Below are 24,311 nucleotides of genomic sequence, written 5' to 3' on the forward strand. Positions count from 1 at the left end.
AGTGCACAGGAGTAAAAGGGTAAAGATATGCCCGAAGTGTAGGAAAGATCCCTTATCCCTCTTCCACAAGCAGGAGGTGGAAGCAGAGAGTGATCACCTGCTGGTGACCAGTCCTTGTTCCTTCCTTTCTTTTTCTTGAACAGGTCTGTGTTTTCTTTCTCTGCTCCAACTCAGAGGTCAGAAGGGTGCTCTTCAGCCTGCTAAGGAGGCTTGAACAGCATTGAGCCTGCAAGATTTGGGTATGAGATTTGGTCATCAGGAGTCTTAATAGCTTTCAGTCTTATTGTTTAAACATGCAAAATTGGGAATTCCCTCCATTCTGTTTGCTTACTTGAAGAAGCCTAGTCTAGGCAAACCTGCCAGGCATGCTAATGCTTCCTGACAAACTGCTTCAAAACAGGGGTTCTATGTAATGACAGTTAACAGTGGCAGCAGAAACCCTTCCCAGAGAAGGAGAAGTACACTGTGGCCTTATCCTCCATCTTCAGCTTGTGCTTCTCTGCGTGGTTCTGCATCACCTGTCCTTCAGGTCGATGCTGTGCCAGGTGGTGAATATCTCATGCACCACTAGTGAGAACTTCCAGATGATATTTAGGAAAGGCTTCTGTGCCATTTCAGCCAGCTTCTGAGAGTAGCAAGCCAGGAGGTAGCTGCCTATTCAGATATATCCCTGGGCTCGGTGTTTCCAGCTGGCTGGCTCTCAGCAGTTCCTCGCTGGGCACAAGGGAACACCTAATTGCCTTACACAGACACCCTGTCTCCCTGGACCTGCATGTACTCTCACAGGTTCTGAGTCACTCAGAAATTTGGTGCTCTGCTGACTTATGTTGAATGCCTTAACACTTGAGATAGTTGCTCCAGGTCACACTGATGGGTGGGGTGGCTCCAGGTTTGTTATTGTGACACCCAGGTAAGCCTTTCATTAAATGTGGCCTCAAGTCAACTTTTCACAGCTCAGGTTTTGCAGGTGCAAAGGACAGGCTACAGTCCCAAGAAGGATTGCTGGCCTTAATCAGTACTTGCAAAACATTGTGCAAGGCAGTGCCTGTTGTTGTTCCTAAGAGAAGTGATGCATGTTAGAAGGGGATCATATGGCTATCGTTCCATGCAATCTGGCTTTATTTTCCATCAACACTAAATACTTGCTGATTCTGCCCAGACCTTGCCTGTTCTGTAGTTTTCTAGAGTTGTTTCTGAGGCAGGAACTTGCTTGCAGTAAAAAAAAAAAAGAGAAAAAGTATGCATCAATGCCTTCGTTTGCTCTCTGCACAGCTTTGACTGTGCAGCTGGCTGCCAAGCATCACACAGCAAGGCAGAGCAGTGCTTGTGAATCACCATGGAACAACATCAGACGAGCCCAGCAGAACCATGTGATTTTAGGCAGGGCTCAAGAATTTTGTTCCTTTAGCTTCAACCCAGGGGGCAAATTTGTTCATTTTCTTGGCATTGCAACAATGGTAAAGCCTCTGCACCCATTTGCCCTGAACCAGTACGGTTTGTTCTCTGAAACATTTGCTGTTCCAATTTTGTGTGATAAAAGCAGTTAAAGGAAAGGTGGAGGTTTTGTGGGACCAATTTTCAGGTACACTACGCTGCTTTTACCCCCTCTTGAGTATATAAAATGTCCTTAAAGCAAGTGTAAGTGGTGCTGTCAAACTAGTCCAAATGGATTCCAGAATCAGACAAATAGGTTCCCTACTCTGAAGTGAGTATGTTTTGCAAACATTTGTGGGGAGATGGATGTCAAACTGTGAATCGTCATCTGTCCCTCTGAGACAGGTACTTAGGACAAAGTGCCGATGTCTGGTGGCCACAATGGATGTTTGGAGGGAAATTTTAGGAAGGTTGAGGCACCTGTGTCTGCAGACACTGAGTGCTCCAGGTGTTCATCTTTCCCTTGCACTTGACACATGCAGGTTGCAGAGCCTTATGTGAGTGGGTACCAGTAGGCTTGGACTAAAATCATGGAACCATAGCAACGTGAAGTTTGGAAAAGACCTCTAAGTTCACGGAGTCCAACCATTAACCCAGCACCACCGTGTTCACCACTTATCCATGTCCCTAAGCACCACATCTACACAATTTGGAATGCTTCCAGGGATTGTTATTCCACCAGTTCCCCTAGGCAGCCTGTTCTAATGCTTGACCACAAATCATGTGAGATAGATGGTAAAGTTCCAGAACCTATGCTTGTGTCCTGAAATGTTCATTACTATAGAACTCACTACCACAGAAATACCACAAGAGCTTTCATGACCTTTGATTCTTTCCCCTCATGGCAGAGGTCATATAGTTTGAATCAGCTTGGAGATAAAATGAAAGTATATAGCAACCAGCAAAAGACAACGTGAACTGGAAAGAATGAAGGTATTTTCTGCAAAATAAAGGAATGCAGGCAAAGATATGAAGAAAACCACTTACTTGAGACAAGCACCCTGGAGAAGTGAACATAAAACTTCCTGTACTGCCTTTCCATGTCTCTTGGACAGCCTAGAGTTATTTCACAAAAGCACAGCTTGAAGCAGGCACCCTAAATTATATCCCTATTGCAGTGGCTCCTTGGGACCTAATGTGCCCCACAGAACCACTATGGATCTGGGGAGGAGACTAAGTACAGCTGGAAGAGCAAAGCTGCTTATGTCCTCCACCACTCCAACATCCATGACACAAGGAAGGTCGTCTTATCCAATTGTAAAATGGGGGTCCTACCTCAAAGCTGTCTATCAGAGGGTTTCATTCCTTTTTGCTTGTGACACGCTGAAAAAACTAGAAGTTCTGTGTGCCTGCTTTGAGTTAATAATGAGGGAAGGGTGAAAAGAATCCCCATGACTTTCTGTTATACATGTTGCTTGAGAAAACACGTGCTGTCCGTGGCGAGACCTCACAGCACGCTGTTTCTTAAAGCATATATGCAAAGTTTGAAACTGGAGGTTTTGTTGACCCTGGAAGAAAAAGCAGTTTCCAAACAGGAGCTCAGGAAAAAAATCTCCCCTTTCATCCATATTTGCTTTTGCTTTACTGATGAATGGATGCAGCTTGCCTGTGTTGTGGTTTTGTCCTGTTTATCTTCTGAATCTGCATATATTTTATTTCTGGGCAATTATAGTTTCAAGACGTGGTCTCAAGGTAGGCAGCTGAAGAGCTGCATCATCTCTTCCATCCTCTGTTTCACTCAATTTCTGATCTTGGAGACTTTCTTTTGAGCAGAAATATTGTGATGGATACTGTAAGGACTAGATGACTACATGGAAAATGTGAACCTCCACCGGGATGTGAACATTTGTCTACAGAAAACAGCCTGATTATTTCAATCTGAAAAATCAGTTTGGGCCATAAGGACCTTCAGATTAACAACTTGTAGTATGGGAAAACTTAAAATCTCCGTATCTTTTAAGAGAATTAGTTCTACACAGTTTCTGTTGAACTGTGTGACTTAGAGAAGTATGGAGTAAGCCTGCTCAGAAATCCTCAGGAGCAGCCATGGGCTGCTTGAAGGTATCTGTGGGGTTGTTTCCTGCCTTGTACATGGATGGGTCATGATTGCATTGCCGTGATGCAATATACAGTGAGAAGTCCTTTCTGTAAGGTTCAAAGAAGAAGGAGGAGAAGAAGTCGGTGCTAAGGCAGGCTGCACTTTTTTATGGTCTGTGATCTCTTGTTCCTTCTTTTAAGTATTTTATGTATCACCCTGTAGAGTCTGGTACTGTAGGACGAGACCAAATTGTTCCGTTTGACTTCAGTTTTTTTTGGCCCCTTCAGTCTGAACATCAGGATCATCAGAGCTGCTGTTTACCAGGAGGCACTGTAGAAAAATTCTAGCATGCATTTATTTAAATTACATCTGATATATTCTGAAGGATAGACAGCATAGCGTAGCTATAGTGGTGTTTCCAAAGAGCATCCTTGGCAAGAAAATGGAGAGGAAAGAAAGATTCATCACATGTGCCTGTGTTATTGCCCCTAGAACAGGATCAAAGTTATGAAAAGAAAGTCTGTTTTTGTTTCTCCACAGACTTCCCAGGATCTACATTTCAAGGCTATCATCAACCAGATTTTGTACATTTACATTTGTTCAAAATAGTTTCCAGGCGGTGAGTAATTAGTGGTTAGAAATGGCTTGCAGTTTGGTGATAATTTGATTAAGTGAAATCCTTAGGAAAATGAGCTTTCCAGGTCTTTTGGGTTTCCCTGCTTCACCTGTGGACCACAACTCTTTCCCCACCCAATCTCACAGGAGACATCTCCTTTAGATCCTGCAGTTCAGTAAGGAACAAATGAATGCTAGTCAGGAAAGATAGGAGGATGCCTCCAGCCAGAATGAGCAGCAGGAAAAGACATTAACTCAAAAAAAAATGCCACTTTAACATTTTTCCAGAAGAACTTAAAATGCAGTAATTATATCCCTCTTCCCAAGAACTCCATGTACTCTAGTTCTTTGGAATTAATTAATCTGTAAGTCTGAAGCATTCTGCAAACAAATGAAGGTTACCTGTACCTGTACATTTCCATGATGGCCACGGAGGCAGTAAAGGAAAGGGGGAAAATAAAAATAAAGGGGTAAATTTTCAAAGTTTACATGGTTTTTTATGTATGTATAAATGAAAATAATTTTGTAATGTTGGGCAAGCTAGGATATGGATTTTTTTAAAATAAGATGTTGAAGTGATGTAAGAGTATCGCTTGACCTGTCAGTCCTTGCTAATAGAAAGACCATCTTGTGTCTTGCTTTTTCATTTGGAAGTGGGGACAGCGTAAGATGGAGTTAAGTACTTAAGTACATTCTTTTATAAAAAAACTTTTGCTTTACCCATTTACTTCAGGAAATTTTGATTTGAAATATTGATTTAAAAAAAGGATGATGTCTTTCTGCATTCCTGTAAAATTGTGGATATGTGCCTGACATAGTCGCTGACTCACATGTTTCCAGCTGGTGGGAGTGGATTTACAAATGTTTGGACTTAGAAACACACACACGGATTTGCAAATAGTTGCTTGAAGTGGTTTTGAAGATCTCCTTGTGATAATGACATATTGTTCCTGCTTCCAAACCATAGGCAATGTTACCTCAGGTGACAGAAGGAGAGAAACAGTCTCACTTTCCTTGCTCTCTGCAACTACCTGAAAGAAGGGTGCAGCCAGGTGGGGATTGGTCTGTTCTCCCAAGTAAAAAGTGACAGGACAAGAGGAAATGGCCTCAAGTTGCACCAGGGGAGGTTTAAATTGGATATTAGGAAAAATTTCTTCACAGAGAGGGTGGTCAAACACTGGAACAGAGTGCCCAGGGAAGTGGTGGAGTCTCCATCCCTGGAGAGATTTAATAAACATGAAGATGCGGCACTTAGTGATGTGGTTTAGTGGTGGACTAGGCAGTGCTGGGTTAATGGTTGGACTCTGATCTTGGAGGACTTTCCCAAGTTAAATGATTCTATGATTCCTTGTGTCCTGGAGCCTTTTCCAGCACTTGCAAGCCAGCACAGTCCTGCATGTAGCACCCATCACTGACCACCCTCTCACATCCTTCTGGACACTGTCTCACAAAGTAGGCAAACCCAGCTGTTTTCACAGGTACATGAATGAAAGGTGAGAGCAATCAGTCCATCTTCCTGGATAACAGCAGCCACAGACTTTTCTTGAATTAACTCCCAATACAATTACAGCAGACATCCCACATCTGCTTTTCAAGTGGTACCATTCTTGGCAGTGTATTTCCAACACTACCAGCAGCTGATGTGGGTACAGCCTTTACTGTCTCTCCTTTTGGCCCTGTATCCCTTTGAAGCAGCATATGTGACATTAGTGGTCCATGTATCCTTGCTAGAGACCCCCTGAGCTGCAGTAGATTCTCTCAGGGAGTACATCCAACTTCATTTGCAGGACCCATGTGTGAAGAACATGTGAGATCCCTCAGGAAGATTTTCAGTCTAAACCTATTTAAAACTTTATATGGAAAAAGAAAACTCTGAAAGTCCACACTCAGCAATATTGTATGCATGAGGCTCGGTTAATTCACCTTGAAAGAGGCCTTTAGGAGAACTTGCAAATTCCTGATGCATTTGGGATAGGACATGGGTGAATGCACAAGAGCAGCACCAGATAAACAGAAAACATTGCAGCAGCCTGGTGAGGAGGTCATGGGACCCGCGGGGCTGGCGGTACTGCCAAGTGGATCGGTTTGCGCTGCGGCCACTTTTTCTCACAGATGGGATAAAAGTAAGATAGATTAAGTATATCCAAGAAAAAATAGTTTTGCAAAGGCTCGAGCAAGCTGCCAATGTCAGCAAAGGGAGGCAGTAATGTAAGCAAACTTCAGAGAAGCAAAGCTGCAGAGCATCCTGCCGGAGTGAGCAGAGGGGACCAGCTCTGCACGCCGGCTGGATGTGGGGTGAGGGGCTGGCCGGGTGATTCGGTTGCCTTGTACCTTCTGTGTTTACCAAGGCAAATCCCAATGGAGGGGGAAGTTTTTCTTTAGCTGATAAATATTCCTACCTCTACAGTGAAATTTTTTCCCACTTCTGTGGCTCTCTGTATTAACTTCTGCCATGTCGAGTCATTCAGGCTGATAGGTAGGTGCTGAGTTCCCTGAAGAAACCTGGAGCTCCCTGTCACTGCTGTTAATGTCTGTTCTGCTCCTCCAGGGGTAGATCTACACTTGGCTTTCATCTTGCACTCCGTTTTCCATCAGATTCTGAGGAGTGGCCAGTTTAGGCAAGGTAAGGAACTGTTTGCTTAAACTGGGTCTTGTATCAGAGAGAGAGCATCAATGACCCAGCTCTCAGTGCTCTCTGGTGAGCCCGAAGCTGCAGTTCTGATGTCTGATGGAGCAGAAGCAGGTGGAGTATCAGGGTTTTGCAGGGCTCAGATGAGCAGTAGTTACTGCTTCTTGGTGGCTCTGTAGTAACTGGCTGTGAGTTTGGTCTCAGGCAGTGGCAGACTATCTGCCTTCAGCTGTGAACATGGCTTCCTGTAGGTTTCTGCTCCTCCTTTCCTTTTTTTGGAGAGTTACTGTAACTGGGTCAAAGCTAGTGGTGTAAGGGCCTCCCTACATCAAGTCTTCAGGGGGCTGATGCATAGAAAAACCCCTTACCTGGCAATAAGAAGGGGAGACTCTTATAAATGGATATATGTGTATGAAGGGGGAGTGTCCGAGCATGGTGCCAAGCAATAGGACAAGAAGCAGAAGCTGATGCACAGGAAGTTCCACCTGAACATGTGACCAAGCATTGGAACAGGTAGCCCAGAGAGGATGTGGAGTCTCCCTCAGTGGAGATATTCAAGAACCATCTGGACATAATCCTGTGCCATGTGCTCCAGGATGACCTTGCCTGAGCAGGGAGGTTGGACCAGATGACTCATCGTAGTCCCTTCCAACCTGACCCGTCCTGTGATTCTGAGACCAAGTCTGAAATGGTGCTTCTCTGATTTGGCAATAGTTACCCTGCTTTGAAGAGATGTAAACAGAGGGGCATGGCCAGAGGCAATGGAGGCTGGAGGATGTCATTCTCCAGTAAGGAACAGTTATTTATTGGCTCCGGAGTAGTTACTTCAGACAGGTTTTTAAATGCACTTAATTTAGACAGAAAAAAATCTTGCTGAAAGGGGGGTTGGGAAAGTGTAGGGAACATTCTGGGGATAAACATCTGCCTCTTTTTGGTTAACAACCATATTTATTACATTAAAACAAATACCACTATCTGACCCGGAGAGCTTGGGGAAGGAGGCCAGAAAATAAACTGTGTTGCTACTGATGAGATAATGGATCAGAAAAAAAAAATGGCAGTGCTAAAAAAAACCTCAGTCAAAAAGCTGTTTCTCATTTCTTTTTTATGTTGCTCTGAAAATTAAGACAAGTGTAGTTTTTCAACTTAGCTTCACTTTTTAGCTGGTGGGCTTTACACTTGGCCTAGGAGAATTATAACTTTTCTTTCCCGCATTATTTGAGAACCACATTAGAAACATGTCTGAGTAGCAAAGTTCACTCCCACCATGCATTAGGGCCAGGGGCTTGATGCTCTTTGTATGAGAAAGAGTAACCAGATACAAAAATTGTGTCAAGACTTTTGGATGGCCAGGAGGGAGGTGGATCTAGGCATTCTGGTTAGCTCTCTTCTTTAGAGCTGTGTCCATCTGTCTGGATCTGTGGAAGCAATACCACTGATGCCAACGCAGTGATCCCTCTGTCTGCCTGGCCAGCCACACTGGGTATGATGCAATTTCCTTTGTTTCTTTATTGGGAGATTAAAGAAGCTATTTCTTCTCCCTTTTCCTTGTAGATAATTTATTGTTTCTGGATTTAACAACTTTTTGTATTTGAAAGTTTCCTGCAGATGGATTAGGAGCAAATGCAAGCATTACAATGACAGCATTTTCAAGGCAAGTATCTACAGTATAGGCTACCTGTTCTCTGATCCCCCTATTGTATACACTGGGATTTGTGTATATATACTGTCTGTCATTTCAAAGGCAGCTTTGGCTAATGGGGATTTTGTTTACTATAGTAAAGTTAAGAGTGAAATCATCTTAAATGTCTTTCTGGTAACTTTGGGTAAATTCAATGGAGACATTACCTACCTGAAGGGAGATGGGAGTCGATCTCTTCTCCCAGGTAGTGAGGAAATGGCCTCAAGTCACACCAGATGAGGTTTAGATTGAATATTATGGAATGTTTCTTCACTAAAAGGGTGGTCAGGTGGTGTAACAGACTGTCCAGGGAAGTTGTGGATTCACTATCCCTGGAAGTGTGAAAAAGTTTGTAGATGTGTCACTTAGGGACTGGTTTTACTAGTGGACTTGGCAGAGCTGAATTAACTGTTGGACTCAATGATCTTAGAGGTCTTTTCCAACCTTAATGATCCTATGATAAAGAACTGCTTCAAAAAAATCAGAATTCTTCTCCTCTTGGTGCTTGACTGACTGGTAACATATGAGCTCTCAAAAAAGTGGGACATTGCTCCTTGTCACCAAGTTTTGAATCCAGGGGACCCACTTATCCAGAAGCTTCTTTTGCCTCTCTCATAAGCAGTAAATGGCATCTGCCATAAAGAGTTAGTAGCGTTATGGAAGGATTTACATTAATAAGACATTGAGCTGGAGATTTGGCTGGAGTTGTTAGCTCCAGCCCACCTGCTGTGGGGGCCAGATGTAAATCCATAAAGTCTCTCAGGGCTATGCTGTCTTAGCACATGCCATCCCATCCCCTTGGAGCTGACCCTGCAGCTGTGGGTTTAGCTGTGCTGACATGACTGTGAGCAGTGGTTGGGTCCTCACAGGGCCCAATTTCAATCCTGACACCATGGGGAACTTGTTGCATGGTGTGGCTGTTCTTTCAGGACACAGCTAACTACAGCTATTGATTTAATTTTCATTGTTAAGCACAGGAGTAGCATGAGGGAATACAGATCTGTCAACTTTGCAGCAAGTTCCAGAGATCATTCTGTGGCAAGTTTGTGTTGCTCCCATATTTCCAGTTGTCCCATTTTCTCAGATGTACAAAACTTCCCCGAATCTGAAATTCTGGCCTTAAGCTTTTCAAGGTCTGTTTCTTTCTGGAACAGTTCTGGTGGATGTTTTGGATTTTTTTTTTCCTAAGCAAAAGTCTGCATGGGAATGCTCCAGATATGAAGCCCCATAAGGGCTTGCAAAGCTCCTTCTTTGAATACACGGACACTTCCCCCTGTGGTAGAGCAAAGAGTGATATGCAGGGTATAGCACCCAAAATAAGCCTCCCTTTGGGGTGGGAAGGCACTTCAAATCTGTCAAACACAGATTTTAGGGGTTCCCTCTAGTGGAAAGGTGAACCCACATCTCGTGGCTGTTCACAGCCCTGCAAAGAACACATCCTTTGTAATGACACCTTTTTTCTTCCTCCTCAAATACAGAGTTGCTTTACTTAACTTGATTTGCAACTCCATCAACCAAACTCTATTAATACATTTTCCCAGTAAAGACATAGCTAGTCTCTGCCAAGAAGTTTTCTTTTTTTTCTTCTTGTTCGTGTAGTTTAACTCTATTGCTTAACAGGAGAAACTAAGCAGCAAATAGAGTTCCTGGCCCCAGCATGAGTTACTGTTTGCTTAGCCCTGTCACCTGTGTGATTTTTCACACATCTCCTGGGCCAAGTGTTACAGGCAAAATGTTTATGTACAAAATGAGCCGATGTCACGTACCTTCTCTGTCTGCTGGAGAAGGTCCAGTCCTACTCACCCACCTTTTACTAAAAGCTTTACAGAGAGAGCTGCAGAGCTGGTGGCATGGTGGCATATAGAGAACAGAAGGAGTTAAATGCCAAGTTTTGCTGCAGAGATTTTCCTCGTCAGGACCATGAAAAATGGAAACACAGAGACTGCCTACATGGGTCTGATGATACTGGACTGTGAGCAGGTTTTAAACTCCCAATCTCCCCAGCACACTGTTTAGCCCTCAGTCTCCTGAGTTATACAACATTACACAACCCTCTTAAATGGGCCAATTATTTCTCTATGCAAGAGTGACTCAGAGAGATTTTCCTGTCTGTTGCCTATGAAATATATATTTAATTTTCTTCAAGAAAGCCCATTTTTATTTGCAATTTGAGTGAAATCAATATTCCAAAATGGCATTTCAATAAAATCAAGGTTGTAAACAGGGTAATGAGAAGAAAAGTGCTGTAAATAGATTTTCAAATGTCATACAGTTGATATATATTTTCAAATATATAACTTGATTTCACAGCGATATATATGGGAGACTGATAGCGGGTGAACAAGAACCACGGAAGGAGACAAATGATCTGAAGCTGCCTATGTTTTTCTCCTTAGCTATGGCAACCTTCAGGCATGTGGGGTGGAAGAGGGAGGACAAGTATTGTTTTTATCATAGAATCATAGAATGGTTTGGGTTGGAAGGGACCTTTAAAGGTCATCTAGTCCAATTACCCTGCAATGAGCAGGGACATCTTCAAGTAGATCTGGTTGCTCAGAGCCCTATCTAATTTCACCTTGAACGTTTCCAGAGATGGGGCATTCACCACCTCACTGTGCCAGTGTTTTATCATCCTCATTGTAAAAAAAAGAAAGGCTGAAAAAGGGCAATTTTACACTGTACTTAGAGTCTTTAATGTTTCAGCAAGTCACCACCTGAATTCTTTGCCTCAGCAGTGGAATGCAGAGGGGTTAAAGGAGGAAGAGGGCATTAAGGAAGAACTCTGGGGGGTCATTGCAGGAGTCAGTACTGTTGAAGCCAATGGTCCTGGAATTGCCATCTCTTCTGTGCCTGCAAATCCCCCACCTTTACCTAGCCTTTCACATGCTGCACAAAGGACTCCCTCTTGCTTTTCCCAGAATTGTACTGTGTGTTTCTGCTCTGCTGAGCAGTGGCCACGTTCCAAGCAGCAGCGGCTGCATTTTTACACTCTTGTATTGGAACAGGACTTGCATAGTTCGAATTGTCACTTGCAGTCACCCTCAGCAGAAACCCTTCTGATTAGAAACTTGTGAGATCATTCCTGCAGCTTGAGAAGAGGGTTTGGCATCTCTCTGGGGAGAAGAACAACTGGAAGACTGAAGAAATTTTATGCACCCAGATATGAAAGCTGACGCAAAGGAGGCAAGTGTAGAAGTGCCATGTTAGCCCAAAATGGCTTTGAGGTGGTGCAAGAATAGCAAACAATGCTATATATATTTTGTGCTTTCTTAATCACAAAATCCCTCCCTAAAATGTGATCCTGATTTCTCAGGGGTATTGTAAGAGTCAAAGCTGGTTGGTTTGCAGGTTGGAGAGGTGTGAATGGGCCTAATTCACCTTTATAAAGCTTTCTAAATTAATTGCTGTTATTTTGATTAGAAAGTTTGGGAACAATTTAACAATTTAATGAAAGAAGCTTACAAGAAAGTAATTGAGTTAATAATATGTTTGAGGGGAGAATTGAAATATGATTTCAAAATGGTTAAAAAAAAAAAAAGACAAGATGTGGAGGCTGAGAATTAATACAACCAGCATCTCCTATCCTTGGAGAACTGGTAGGCAGGGATGAGACCTTTGGTGGATGAAGAGAGCATTGCTTGGGGCCTGGAGTTCTCCATCCTAATGCATTTTTCAGGCTTTTCAAGTCACTACCTGAACGTGCATTTTTGAGAGTGGGAAGCTTCCCCTCCATGGGTGAGTGATCTGGAGGGTCGGTGTGTCTGTGCTGTGACATCCAGCAATAGGCTGAGCTTGGCTGAGCTGATGTTTGTTATCTCACTGGTTTTAGCTGGGTGCTCTGGATTTCTGAACAATGATGATTTTTTTTTAATTTGGGAAACTGCTGTTAACATTACCTTAAAAGTGGGCTTGGGCATTTTCTAGATATGGGAAGCAGATGTGGTGCTGTCACACTTTGCTGCCAGGAGTCCGAGGTAAGACTTAGACCTCCCAAGCTTTCCTGTTGTTTTTTCTTAATCCAGGAAATTCAGCTGGCATCTTTCTTATTCCTGCTGGTTAGAGAGACTTAGAGCTTTCATTAGATGCTGGATTTTGATCTTAGCTAATAAAAAGCAAAGAAAAATCACACTCGCAGTCTGGCAGGGGGATTGAATATTTGTGCAATACGAAAGGTCCTCTCAGGTGCAGCTTATGCTCTGTGGTTTGTGTAGTGCTCAGCAAGGCCCTGTCAGTGCTGAGGTTTCCTGTTGCTCATGGAATTCTTTTACTATTACTTTTCTTTTTTGTCTTGCTTTGTAGAATTTGATCCCTGCTTTAAATTATGTCTCTGGTAACGTGTGTGCTTTGATTATTGCAATGTGCCTTGCTGAACAGGGATCATTCCCTTCCTCATTCTCAATTTGCTTCACCTTCACTTCTAACTTTACTTTCTGGAGAAAGGAAAGGTTTGTTTTCCTTTGGGATTGCCAGAGATGATGGTCTTTGATTTCTATGTCCGTGGCCTGAAATGGTTCTCAAATCCAGCCTGTCATATTGAAATGATTTACTTCTTTCATTATTCAAATCTCCCCGTTATTCCTTGCCAGTTCTGTGTGCGAGAATGTTCATTCCTGCATTTACCAGGGCTTTCTGCATCTGACTGGACTGGCAGGTTCACATCTGTCTTTCATAAGGAGAATTTTATAGACAAGAACTCCCTGGGAAGGGATTAAGGTTTTTTTCTTTTTGTTGTTGTTGTTTTTCCTGAGTTTGTCGCTGCTGAGAGGATGCTAAATGCTTGTGCAGGAGACACACCAGGACGAACTCATTGCCCTTTGAGGGGATGGATGCCATTGTCTCTTTGTCCATTGTGGCAGTTTGAGCCAATTTCCAGGCTTCCCCCACCCCTTCCCACAATTTATCTCAACACCGAAGAGAAAACTTTCAGGCCAGATGCTTCTATAGGGGAAAGGGGAAGTATTTCCATTTATTTACACAAATAAATATACTGTACAAACTAAAAGCAAATATATATATATGTATTACACTTCTATCAGTCCCTTCAAAGCTTCTCCCTCAATTAGTCCAAGAAAAGCCTTTTCAGGGTGATGAGTAACCAGTCTCTCTCTCGTGGGAGTGTTCGGGGCCCCTGAACACACCTACCAACCTTCAGCTGTTTGCTGCAGTTCTTTCTCCTCATGAAGTCCAAGATAGCTCCGAGTCCTTTCTTTTTGGTTTTGTGCCATCTCTGTTGCATGGTTCTCTCTTTTCCTTTCATACCTCAGTTCGCTGCTGCTGTAGTGTAGCTTATCACAATATGCATTGGAATCTTCATTCCTCCAAGTCAGTTTTCGGCTGCCCCTGGTCAAACCTCGGCAGGGCAACGCCCGAGCCTCTCTCTCTCTGGCCCGTCTCCAATTTCACCCGGGATTCTTCTCCCTAGCACTGAGCTGCTTCGTTATCAGCCCGTCCACTTGGCTCTGCTTCAATGCTGAGCCTCGCACCACTCCCACTAAACAGTGAGGGGGAAAAACAGCCCCTTCTGCAGCCTGGCTGCAAAGGGGGGGGAAGAAGAAGAGGGCCTGGCCGCAAGGCCTGTGTTTCTCTCTCTCCCGCTTCCCAGTTGTTTGTGAGTCGCGTCCCTCACAAACACTCACTCGCTCCAATGCTGTCTCTAACTCTGGCCTAGGCAGAGTTGGGGGGCCGCAGGGCTCCCCTTCCCCCTCCCAGAGGGGGGAAGAAGGAGCCCAGCTACCCCCTGACCTTCTACACCTACACGCAGCAGATACCAACAGATATTGCCAACAGCTTCTGGTGCTGTGTATATATGATTTTTTAGCAGAAGCAAACAAGACGAGTGGTTATTGGCTCTCCAGGGAACACTGCCCTGGCACCCAGTCACCTCTGAGCCCCCGACTCTTGTGGGGGGCCAGTCTAAACCCATGACATCCATCATCACCTATATTACAATTTATGTTAATGAAATGAAATGATCCATCAGATCTGGGATCACATAGGCAGTGTGGGGTGGAGCAAGGAAGAAGCTTTGCCAGCTTTAGTTTACTCTGACACTGATTTGCTTTGGTGGCCTTGGGCAAGTCAATGTCAAACTTCCATGTTTTGGCTTTCTCACTCGTGAAAGGTAAATGCTATACTGGTTTTACAACATTGATGGTGTTTATGAGAGTTAATTAGTTGGTGTTTGAGGCACAATAGTTTTACATAGGGGTTATTCACTGAGTTCTTGGTCCCTTTGCTCCAGAGGGTGTTAATTGCTGTATGCTTATGGGATGGCCCTGATGAGATGAGGGTAAAGGCATACGGAGTTGAGTGTGTGATTAATAAAACAAGCCTGAGGTAGAATAGATTTCCCAGGTGAGAAATTGAGTTGCTGTTGGCTGCTGGCTTTCTTTTTAGCATATATTCCCAAAAAGGCCCCAGCGCAGGAAACACCCCTGATGAATCCCATCCTTCATCTATCTTGGAGCTTTCAGGGCTGCTCACTTGCTTTCAGAAGTTCTCAGCCACGTAAGGGCAGGAAGGATCTGAAATTTGCTCCCTCTCCTATCTGTGTGGCCAGGTGAGGAAGTCAGGAACGTAATTTCATGCACCATAAATACTAATAATTCCAGGTACTTAGGATTCGAGCCTGCACATTACTGTGGTGTGAACTCTCTCCCCTGGCTGCAGTTGGTGTAATCACACTTAGGACCTGTTTGTCTTGGCGGAGCTGCTCTTATGAATGAGGTAACTTTGGAAAAGACATTCCTTCACTCATGGCAAATAGCTAAAAATATCTGAACTTCCACAGGCCTGGGGAGGAGAGAAGGAGTCGGGGTAAAGCACAGAGCATGGACCTCTGGAGATGCAATTTTGAGCTCTGTACAGGGCTGAGCAGGTGCTGCAGGTCCCTGCCACCCTACCACACCACCTTTGTTGGACCAGGCATTACCATGGAGCTTGTCACAGTGCTCCAAATGCTTTGCTGAATTTAGCCACTCAGAGCAGACAAGTTACAGCAAATGACCTCTATCTTTGCTGAAGCCCCTGTTTTGCTTCTCACTTACATATTGAGTGTACAAGAGTGATACAAGAACTCAGCAAATAGCTGTGAGTGTGTCCTGGACAGTGCTTTGGGATAGAGTACACAGCATTCTTGTTAACCAAAGATGGATTGAAGATTAATGTGCTTTTCTTTTGCCTTTTAAAATTAAATTTAAGCAGCCTTCCTTTTTGCTGATAGAAGAGATGCTGGTAAAGGCTTAAAGTTAGGGCTGTTGAACTATTTGGATATGCAGGGATGCTGTAGTGTGAACTGACCGAAGGCTGATAGTTGCCTTTCATGTGTGTGACTGTGTACAAAAGAAGCTTTTCAAAATGAAACAAAAAGGGCATAATTTCACAACTTGAAGGAAGCTAATGAAGTGATACAGTTATGCCTCTCCCTGAAGATCTGTCCTCAAGCCTTCTCAGAGAAAGCAAAGGGCCTCAGGTAGTTTATTATGCAGTGAGAGTTCCTGCTGCTGCTTTTCCTGTGCAGCTGGAACCCCAGCCCTGGGTGTTTTCATGTGTCCAAGCATGTGCTTACTTAGAGGCACTTCATAAATCACATTTGGAAAGTGCCTTTTTGTGTGTATGTGTTTTGTTTGGTTTTGTTTTAGAATTTGGCAATAAACAACTCAACTAAGAGAAAAATCAAACCTGGGATTGGTTCATTCACCAGCTCTGGGGGAAGGGGGGGGGGTTCCAGAGATCAACATATTTATAAGTGTGCAGTAGTTGGATTGGGTGTATTGGCTACTTTTTTGGCAATGCTGATGTTGCTTGATTATTAAGAATGATTCTATATTATTTATGTCACCCATCTGAGGTTGCTGTATCTCTGCAGATGTGCCCTAAAGCAGGGAAGCAGAGCACAGGCAGTGCAGCCAGACTGCTTAAGTTTTATTGGAAAGCACTGCTTTCATTGTAAGAACAACTTTTTACAGCCAGCCAGCTCCGTCTGTCCTTGTTTTCATTCCAGGAATGCAAGAGGCTGGGGAGAACGAGAAGCAGGGAAATGCAACTTTGATTGAAACTCAGGGGAGCATGAAAGAGAGCAGAAAGGAAAGCAAGAAGACCATAAAAATACTGTAGTGGGGGCCAGTGAAAGCATGACACAGTCCTGAGAGCATGACAGGGCTGTAGGAGCTGTAACTCCTCTTTTCTCATGATGCTTTTGGACTCTTGCTATGAAGACTCCTCCAGCCAGTAACTGCACGAAAGAGATTGGAGAATTTGCTTCTTTTTGAAGTCCAAGGGAACATGAATGTGGTTTCACTTGTTTCCTCCTATAGTGCTGCAATGGGAAAGGCTGTACCTGTCTATAAGAGTGACTTACAGGTCCCGCTCACTGTCATTAAAAAGCTTTGTCTCAGCTTTAGTTCCTCCCCAGAGCTGCTGAATGCGGGACTGAGGCCAGAAGGGGTGTAAATCCTGATCCCTGTGAGCCCTTGTGTGCTTGTGTGCATCAACCAGGAGTCAGAACCACACACCAGTTCTCCCAGTCCCAGCTTGAAGGCTGCAAGAGCCAAATGCCATACTGCCAGCAATTTTTCTGCCTCCCTGGCCTGGCCCCACTTGAGGCACTCAGTAGGCGTCTGCCTTGTGTGGCTGATGGCTGAAGCAAGGAACTGTTCATGGTCTTCTTTCCCTCGATGGGGTAGCTGGGATGGCCAAGCTTTTGTTGCGGATGCTCCTGGAAGAAGAGCAGCAGTATGGACCATCCCGGCTGCTGTCAGGACACAGCCCTTCCTCACTGGGCCCTTCAAAATCAAATCCACCCATGTGGTGATGAAGCTTCACAGCAGGGCTCTGAGCCCAAAAGGCACAGGGCTGTGCAGCAGCGGAGCTTTCCCAGGAGGAGAAAGCAACTCCTCCACCAGGGCTCTCTGGTCCCTTCAGGGTGTGGAAATTATCAAGTCCTCCCGAGGCTGAGCTGATGTTTGGAAGCGCAGCTCTTGCCTCCTGAGCTCCAGTGACAAAGTTGCAGAAGGTGGCTGTTGTGTGCACTGGTTTGATGGAGAGTGGCTGTGACTGCTGGGCTTTGCTGAAGCCGGTGCTGTCAGTGTGACAGGAGCCCACTGGAGGAGATGGGCCCTTCAGGGGCACTAAGCTGAGCTAGTGGCATTCCTGGGCATGCGCAGGGCGTGCCAGCCTTAGATGTCAAAGTAAGTCTAGGTGTGAAGAAATTTAGTGAGGTGCCTGAGCAGGAAATCAGTATTTTTTTTGTGACTCATTTTGTTAGTGTTAAGCACTTACCTTCTCCCTGAAGTGAAATTCGTGTACCTGATTGCTGCATCATGAATCCTACTTTCAGTGCTACTTCTGGAGTGAGAAATAAAATGAGGGCAAAGAAAAAGCAGGCAGAGTCCAAGCTGCTGCTCCAGGGTTTTCCTACTCCTGGGGACCAACCTTATGGCTTTGTCTTTGCTATGGCTGATGTGGTAACACCAATAAAATCCTTCATGCTGGTGGTCACAGCTCTGGAGTTCTCCTCTGTCTGTTGTAGTGTCTGCAGAGAAAGGCCACCTTGTCTGCTTCTATTCTTTTTCTTCTTGTTTGCCAGGATGATGTATTTATTTGGGTTGAGTGTCAAGCAACATCCTCTGCTAGAACAACACCTCTGGCTGCCAGAATCAGGTCACTGCTGGTCACTTGCTGAGTCCTTGGTTATTTCAGGCTTTGGCACTCTGCGATATTTAGATGATGATTTTAGAAATGTCTCAGTGTGGAAACTTCCGTCCAAATCACGCTCCACTTTATAAGACTGCAAGGTTGAAAAGTGTTTTGGTTAAAACTCCTGGTCTGCTGGTAACATGATGACTTGGTGACTTACTATAGACCTTAGCACTGACACTTTGGAAAACAGAGATGATCAAAACAGAGTTGTCACATCCAGGTAAGAGGATTTGATGACTGAGCAAACAACTGTGACTGAATTAGCCTGAATTAAATCTGGAAGGCTGTGGAGATATGTGGAAAGCAACTGGGAAACCAAGAATGATTTGTAATAGTACTGTGTTTATGACTAGCAGCCAGTTTAAAGGTGCTAACAGAGTTGGACTTTGTCAGCATCTTCTTGTTCCCAGTTCACTCCTGAGTCATGCAACCGTGAGCTCCTTTTAGGAGCTCATTAGTCACCAAGCAGGATGGACACTGACCACTCCTGACAGATATTCAGTCAGGGGAGGCTCTTCTGGCAATGCACTTCCATGCTTTCCTTTCCATTAGAAGCATTTTCCTAGTGACTAACCAAAATTTTCCTGATGTAATTTCTCACATGACACATTGCTTACCATGTGTCCAAATGAGCACAGAAAACAGAATTATTTCTTCCTCCTGTCTAGCAACCTCTATATTTTTGAAGACTGTTTTCATGTCTCCCAGGTCCTTCTCAGTATTCTGCTGTTTATGGTGACAGTATCAGTTCTGTCTAAAATCAGTGATAGTTCTTTTCCTTTCCTCTGGAATGTCTCCTGGAGGTTTCAGTTGGAGCCAAGAGCTCCAGAGCAGGCATAGTACTCTAACCGAGATTATCCTACTCTTGAGCAAAAGGAAAGGGTTCTGATCTGAGATCCATCAGCCACTTGACATCACTGGTTGATGTCCTGCAGATCCCTTGTGATCTACAGGATTGCTATGTGGAAAGCTGATTTTCATCCTGTATTTGCCTAGTAGAATTTTCCTGGCTGATTTTGGTATTTTGGTATCTTGGACTTGCCTGTTATGTCCAGCCTCTCAAGATAACATTGAATTCTCTCCCTCTTACTTTTTTGCAGTCTTTCCTAGTATGGTGTCATCTGCAAATGTAATAAACATTATCCATATTCCAGCATCCTGGTCATCGTCCAGGTACTCTGTGTTCAGGAAAATGAAAATATTTTCATTAGAACAGGATCTAGGACTGACCTTTGCAAAACCCCACTTGATGTATCCTTTCACTGTGAAAAATGAATCCTTGATAACGACATGCTAAACACTTTTCCAGCTACTTTAACTCCTGCCCTAGTAGCACACTGTGCTTCTGTAGTTTGATTTTGGGAAGGTCCTGAGAGACACTGTTCTTTCCAGGACACTGCTGATGTGGAGCCTCTGAATAGGGAAGGTTCAGATTAGCACCAAATTAATCCTCTGGTGAAGGCAGACTGTAAATGGAATGCTAGAACACACAGTGGCCACACTGAAGGCAACTGCTTATTTTTGTTAACCTCATTTTCTGAGCATCAGCACAGCTCTGTTTCTCAAGACCACACAGCATTTGATGCTACAAGGCAAACAGTGCATCTTTCAGAACATTTTATGGACTTTCATACTAGAGGCACATGGAGTCTTCCCTCTCCAAAACACCTTTCCCAAGACAGGGAAATACTGTGTAGAAATGAGTGTTGGTGTTCCCACACCTTTCTGAAGAGCTGCACAGTTGGAAGCCGACAGTCAGCCTTGCCTGGAAAATGAGGAAGAGGGATTTTTTATACGGGCAGATAGTGACAGGACAAGAGGCAATAGTTTTAAACTGAAAGAGGGCAGGTTTAGATTAGATGTCAGGAAGAAATTCTTTACTCAGAGGATGGTGAGACACGGGAACAGGTTACCCAGAGAGGCTGTGGATGCCCCATTCCTGGAATTGTCAAAGCCAGGTTGGATGGGGCCCTGAGCAACCTGGTCTAGTGAACGGCATCTCTGCCCCTGGCAGGGGGTTGGAACTAGATGATCTTAAAGTTCCTTCCAACCTAAACTATTCTATGATTCTATGATACTGCATATAAGTGCTCAGCTGGAATATGCTGTTAGGTTTTTTTTATAGTGCAACTGCATTAGCTGGGAGATGGATAAAAATTAATTTTCTTTCTGTGGTGTTTGCATTGCAGATTCTGAGTTTAGCTCATTGCTGATCAAAATTTATTCATTTTAAATATAAAGACACATGGCTTTTTGTCTGTGTCTGACTACTCTCATCCATACCAGCAAACTGCATAGCTCCAAGGTGTGGGCTCAAGCATCATGCAAATGGTTTCTGTGCTCTTTGCCCTGGCTTTGCCCACTGCTGTATAGCCCTTGTCCATCCATGGTTCTTCCCAGTAAGCAGTATGAATGAAGCCATGCCACATGGGAGGATGCAAGGGAGAAAGTTTTAGCCATATGGACACAAGCTGGGCTGTGTCACTTGCCCTGAGGGTCAGAGAATGAACCTTAACCTGTCTTATTTATAAGCAGAGACGTAATGGCTGCAGAACTCTTGCATTGTAAGAAAAGGTACAGAACACTTTAATACACATTTTCAATTATTCGCAGGGTCTCCTTCCCTTTGTGCTTCCGCCAGGCTTGGTTTTAAGTCCAGATGTTAATACTTGCACATAGGTGAGTTTCATGACCGTTCACATGAATGTGTTTGGACAAAGGTTCTTTTGTGATGGAGGCTTAGTGCTTCGTGAGCCATAGGTTTGTCTTCAAAATAGTTTTTTTCGCGAGTGTTATTAATACCTAATTCATGGTGTGGAGGAAGAGAAAGGCAAGTTTGTTGTTTAGATTTTTCACTCATTAACTTTATTGCACAAACAGCTGAGTAACTCTGTCTACATGTGCTTCATGACATGACTTGAGCTCATTACAAGCTCTTGAACACCAAAGCAGGGCAAACCTGGCTGCTTGCTCCTGCCAATTGTTTGATAAATTGGCTCGTTCAATTAACTGAGAAGTCAGAAAACTAAACAGGCAAAAAAGTGTCTCTTTGGATTTGTAAGTAAAACCAGTGTACATTTGACTGGGCAAGAGGGAGAGATCAAGTATGGGTATGGGGATAGCTAGAAGAAGGTAAAGAAAGGGAATCAGGGTCAGAAGGAGGGAAAAGCAGGGAAGTGAAGGAAACAACAACCTCTCCTTCTTGTCAAGGTAGACTCTTTAATGGCTGATTTGTTTTGGTGAGAACTTGCTTTTCTAGGTGATGGAGAGAGGTGGCTGACTTGAAAGAAAAGGTCCATCCAAGAATCCATAACACCTATTGTAGGATGGGCTGAATTGCCTTGGGAAGGTGTCTTCACCAGTTAGTAACATAGGAGATTTCATCATCTAGTTTAAACTAACCCTTTAAATTTTAGACTAGGCCTGACAGTGGGTGAAGCATCATGGTAGAGCAGTACATGTGTAGCATTTATCAGATTGGTGCTTCAACATTAAAAAGTCAAGACAAAGATGAAGTGAGACATTTCTATCTGTTTTAGTTTCAACCTAAATTTCTATTCCTTCTGTTAGCAGAGCTAATTTTTTTGACCTTGAATGATACAAAAACTGATTAGCAGAAGCATTTCCTGATGCTAAAAGCCATTGGTCTCCATATGCTCCCACACCAGCCATGTTTGATGTTGTGCCTCGTTTGTGTCAGCTGGTCTGTAGACGACACCAAGAAGAGTGATGCAGTTGATTGGTTTGAGGGAAGGGATACCAGCCAAAGGGACCTTGGCAGGTCCCATGAAGTTCTGTAAGGCCAAATGTAGGGTCCTGCACCTGGGCAATCTCCAGTACCAATACAGACTGGAGGGTGAATGGATTGAGAACAGCCCTGCTGAGAAGGACTTGGGGATGAAAACTGGATGTGAGCCAGCAATGTGCACTTGCAGCCTAAAAAGCCAGCTGTTTCCTGGACTGCATCAAAAGAAGTGTGACCAGCAGGTTGATGGAGGTGATTCTCTCCCTCTATTCCACTCTCGTTAGACTCCACCTGAAGTACTGCATCCGGCTCTGGACATGGACCTGTTAAAGATGGTCCAGAGAAGGGCTATGAAAATGGTCAGAGAGCTGGAACCCTTCTCTGGTGAAGACAGGCTGAGGAAGTTGGGGTTGTTCAGCCTGGGGAAGAGAAGGGTCTGGGGAGACCTAATTTCAGCCTTTCAATACTTAAAGGGGCTTATAAGAGAAACAGAGAGTTTTTGTGAAGACCTGTAGACAGGACAAGGGGCAATGGTGTTAAACTGCAAGAGGGTAGGTATAGATTAGATATAAGGAAAAAAATTCTATCATGAGAGTAGTGAGGTACTGGAACTGGTTGCCTAGAGAACTCATGGATGTTTCATCACTGAAGTGTTCAAGGTCAGGTTGGATGGGGCTGTGAGCAACCTGGTCAGCCCCCACGTCAGGAGGTTGGAAATACGTGATTTTTAAGGTCCCTTCCAACCCAAACCATTATGTGATTCTATGATTTGGACTCCTGATAACAAGTCTTGAGAGGTTTTCAGTTTATTTTATTTTATGCATCAGATATCTTCGCAATTCTCTTTTGCAGATTTCACAGAATCACAGGATGGGTCAGGTTGGAAGGGACCACAGTGGGTCATGTGATCCAACCTCCCTGCTCAAGCAGGGTCATCCTGGAGCACATTGCACAAGGTTGTGTCCAGATGGTTCTGGAATATCTCCAGTGAAGGAAACTCCACACCCTCTCTGGAGAATCTGTTCCAGTGCGTGATCATCTGCACAGTGAAGAAGTTGTTCCTCATGTACAGGTGGAACTTCCTGGGCATCAGCTTCTGCCTGTCGCCTCTTGTCCTATTGCTTGGATTTAAGGCTTGCTGTTCTTAAGTGTCTCTATTGGATCAGGAAAACAGTCTGGGAAAGCATGCAAAGCCAAAATGTGAAAAGAACTCACCCTAAGCTATAAAGGAAACATTTCATCAGAAGAGTGGTTTCTGTTTGGAGTTCAGGTGCATTAATGGTAACCTCAGCCCCTGGCCTGTTCCCAGGCTATCATTCCTTGTACTAGAGCTCTCAGCATTGTCTGTCTGTTCTTGCCTTGAGAGGCCAGGTCATTAGACTAGAGGTGATAATTGCTTTTCTTCTGACATTGTGTATGTAGTGGTCCGGAGAAGGACCTGTGTACCAGCACCTGCTGTGTCACACCAGCACCTTTAATGAGGCATACAAACTCCCATGGGAATTACCTAATGGAACAGAGTAAAACTGTATTGGGGTATTTGTTTTTTTCTAAAAATTCGGGGGGTCTCTGAAGTCCCCACTTTGATCATTGTCTATTAGACAAACCTTCTGAAATGTCCTTAGAAGCTCCAACAGGAACTGATACAACTCAAGATTCACCAGCTTCCTGACGTTGATTAAAGACTGATTTTTTTTCAGACTTGTGATTGATTGGCAGTTATGAGGTGTGTCTGTTACAGGTTCCCAGCATAGAATCAGTGATTATTTTTCTCTGTAGACGATGTTATGAGCCAAGCTCTGACCCTCTGGCAGGTTTTCTGAATTGCTCATCATCATCTTGGATTTAGATTTCATGATAATTAGGATGTCTGAGTTGGGCAGTGAGAATGATCTAACCCTGACCTAACCCTCTACCACATAAATTGCTATTTTCAAGCCATCTGCATGCTGTGAAAGCAGACTGGGAAGCTCCTCAAATTGTTAAAGGTGAAGAGAATAAGTTTTCTTTAACAAGCCATTTCTGAGTGTTTTGCAAACCTCATCTTGGGTGTCAGCAGGACATAGAGGGGTGTGTGGTCATATAAAGATAGAATTAGACAGACTGTTTTGTAGATGCACGATGCTGAAAGTTGTTCCCCACTTGCTTTTGGGAAGACTCAAGCCCTGCTCCAGCACAGCGTGGGCTGGTTTGCCTCCTCTATGGTTGCTGGTTCTCAGTGCTTTCAGACGCTGTGGGAGCAAAGGAACCTCGAGCCAAAGCGGGGCACTAGTCACAACCAGATGTGGAGCTGCCTGGTGTGCCAGGAAGTGGCGGGTGATAAATCCCAGTCAGGGCTGTGCTGGGGTGCACATGTGATTGCCATTAACGACTCGCTTTGCAAGTGCAAGCGAGAGTGAAGGAAAACAAAAGGGCAGCAAACAAAGAGGGGCTTGGCGTCAGTGGGGCTGCGTTTGGGTTTTCAAAGGCG

The 24,311-nt window shown here is 44.2% G+C and overlaps 1 protein-coding gene across 6 annotated transcripts in view; it reads left to right on the forward strand.

Moving 5' to 3' along the window:
* The window catches only part of EVA1A (eva-1 homolog A, regulator of programmed cell death), a 213,481-nt gene that overhangs the window by 152,388 nt on the left and 36,782 nt on the right, over nucleotides 1–24,311 (forward strand). For 2 of the 6 annotated variants that reach the window (XM_051810432.1, XM_051810442.1), the window contains exon 2: nucleotides 21,356–21,445. The exons of the other annotated variants lie outside the window; for them this stretch is intronic. The gene's annotated coding sequence lies outside the window, so the exon portion shown is untranslated. The remainder of the gene's footprint in view (nucleotides 1–21,355; nucleotides 21,446–24,311) is intronic. 6 annotated transcript variants of the gene reach the window in all.

This window comes from Manacus candei, unplaced genomic scaffold, assembly GCF_025592945.1.
Source record: "Manacus candei isolate 608988 ecotype Guabito, Panama unplaced genomic scaffold, ASM2559294v1 h1tg000007l, whole genome shotgun sequence".
NCBI classification, from domain to species: Eukaryota; Metazoa; Chordata; class Aves; order Passeriformes; family Pipridae; genus Manacus; species Manacus candei.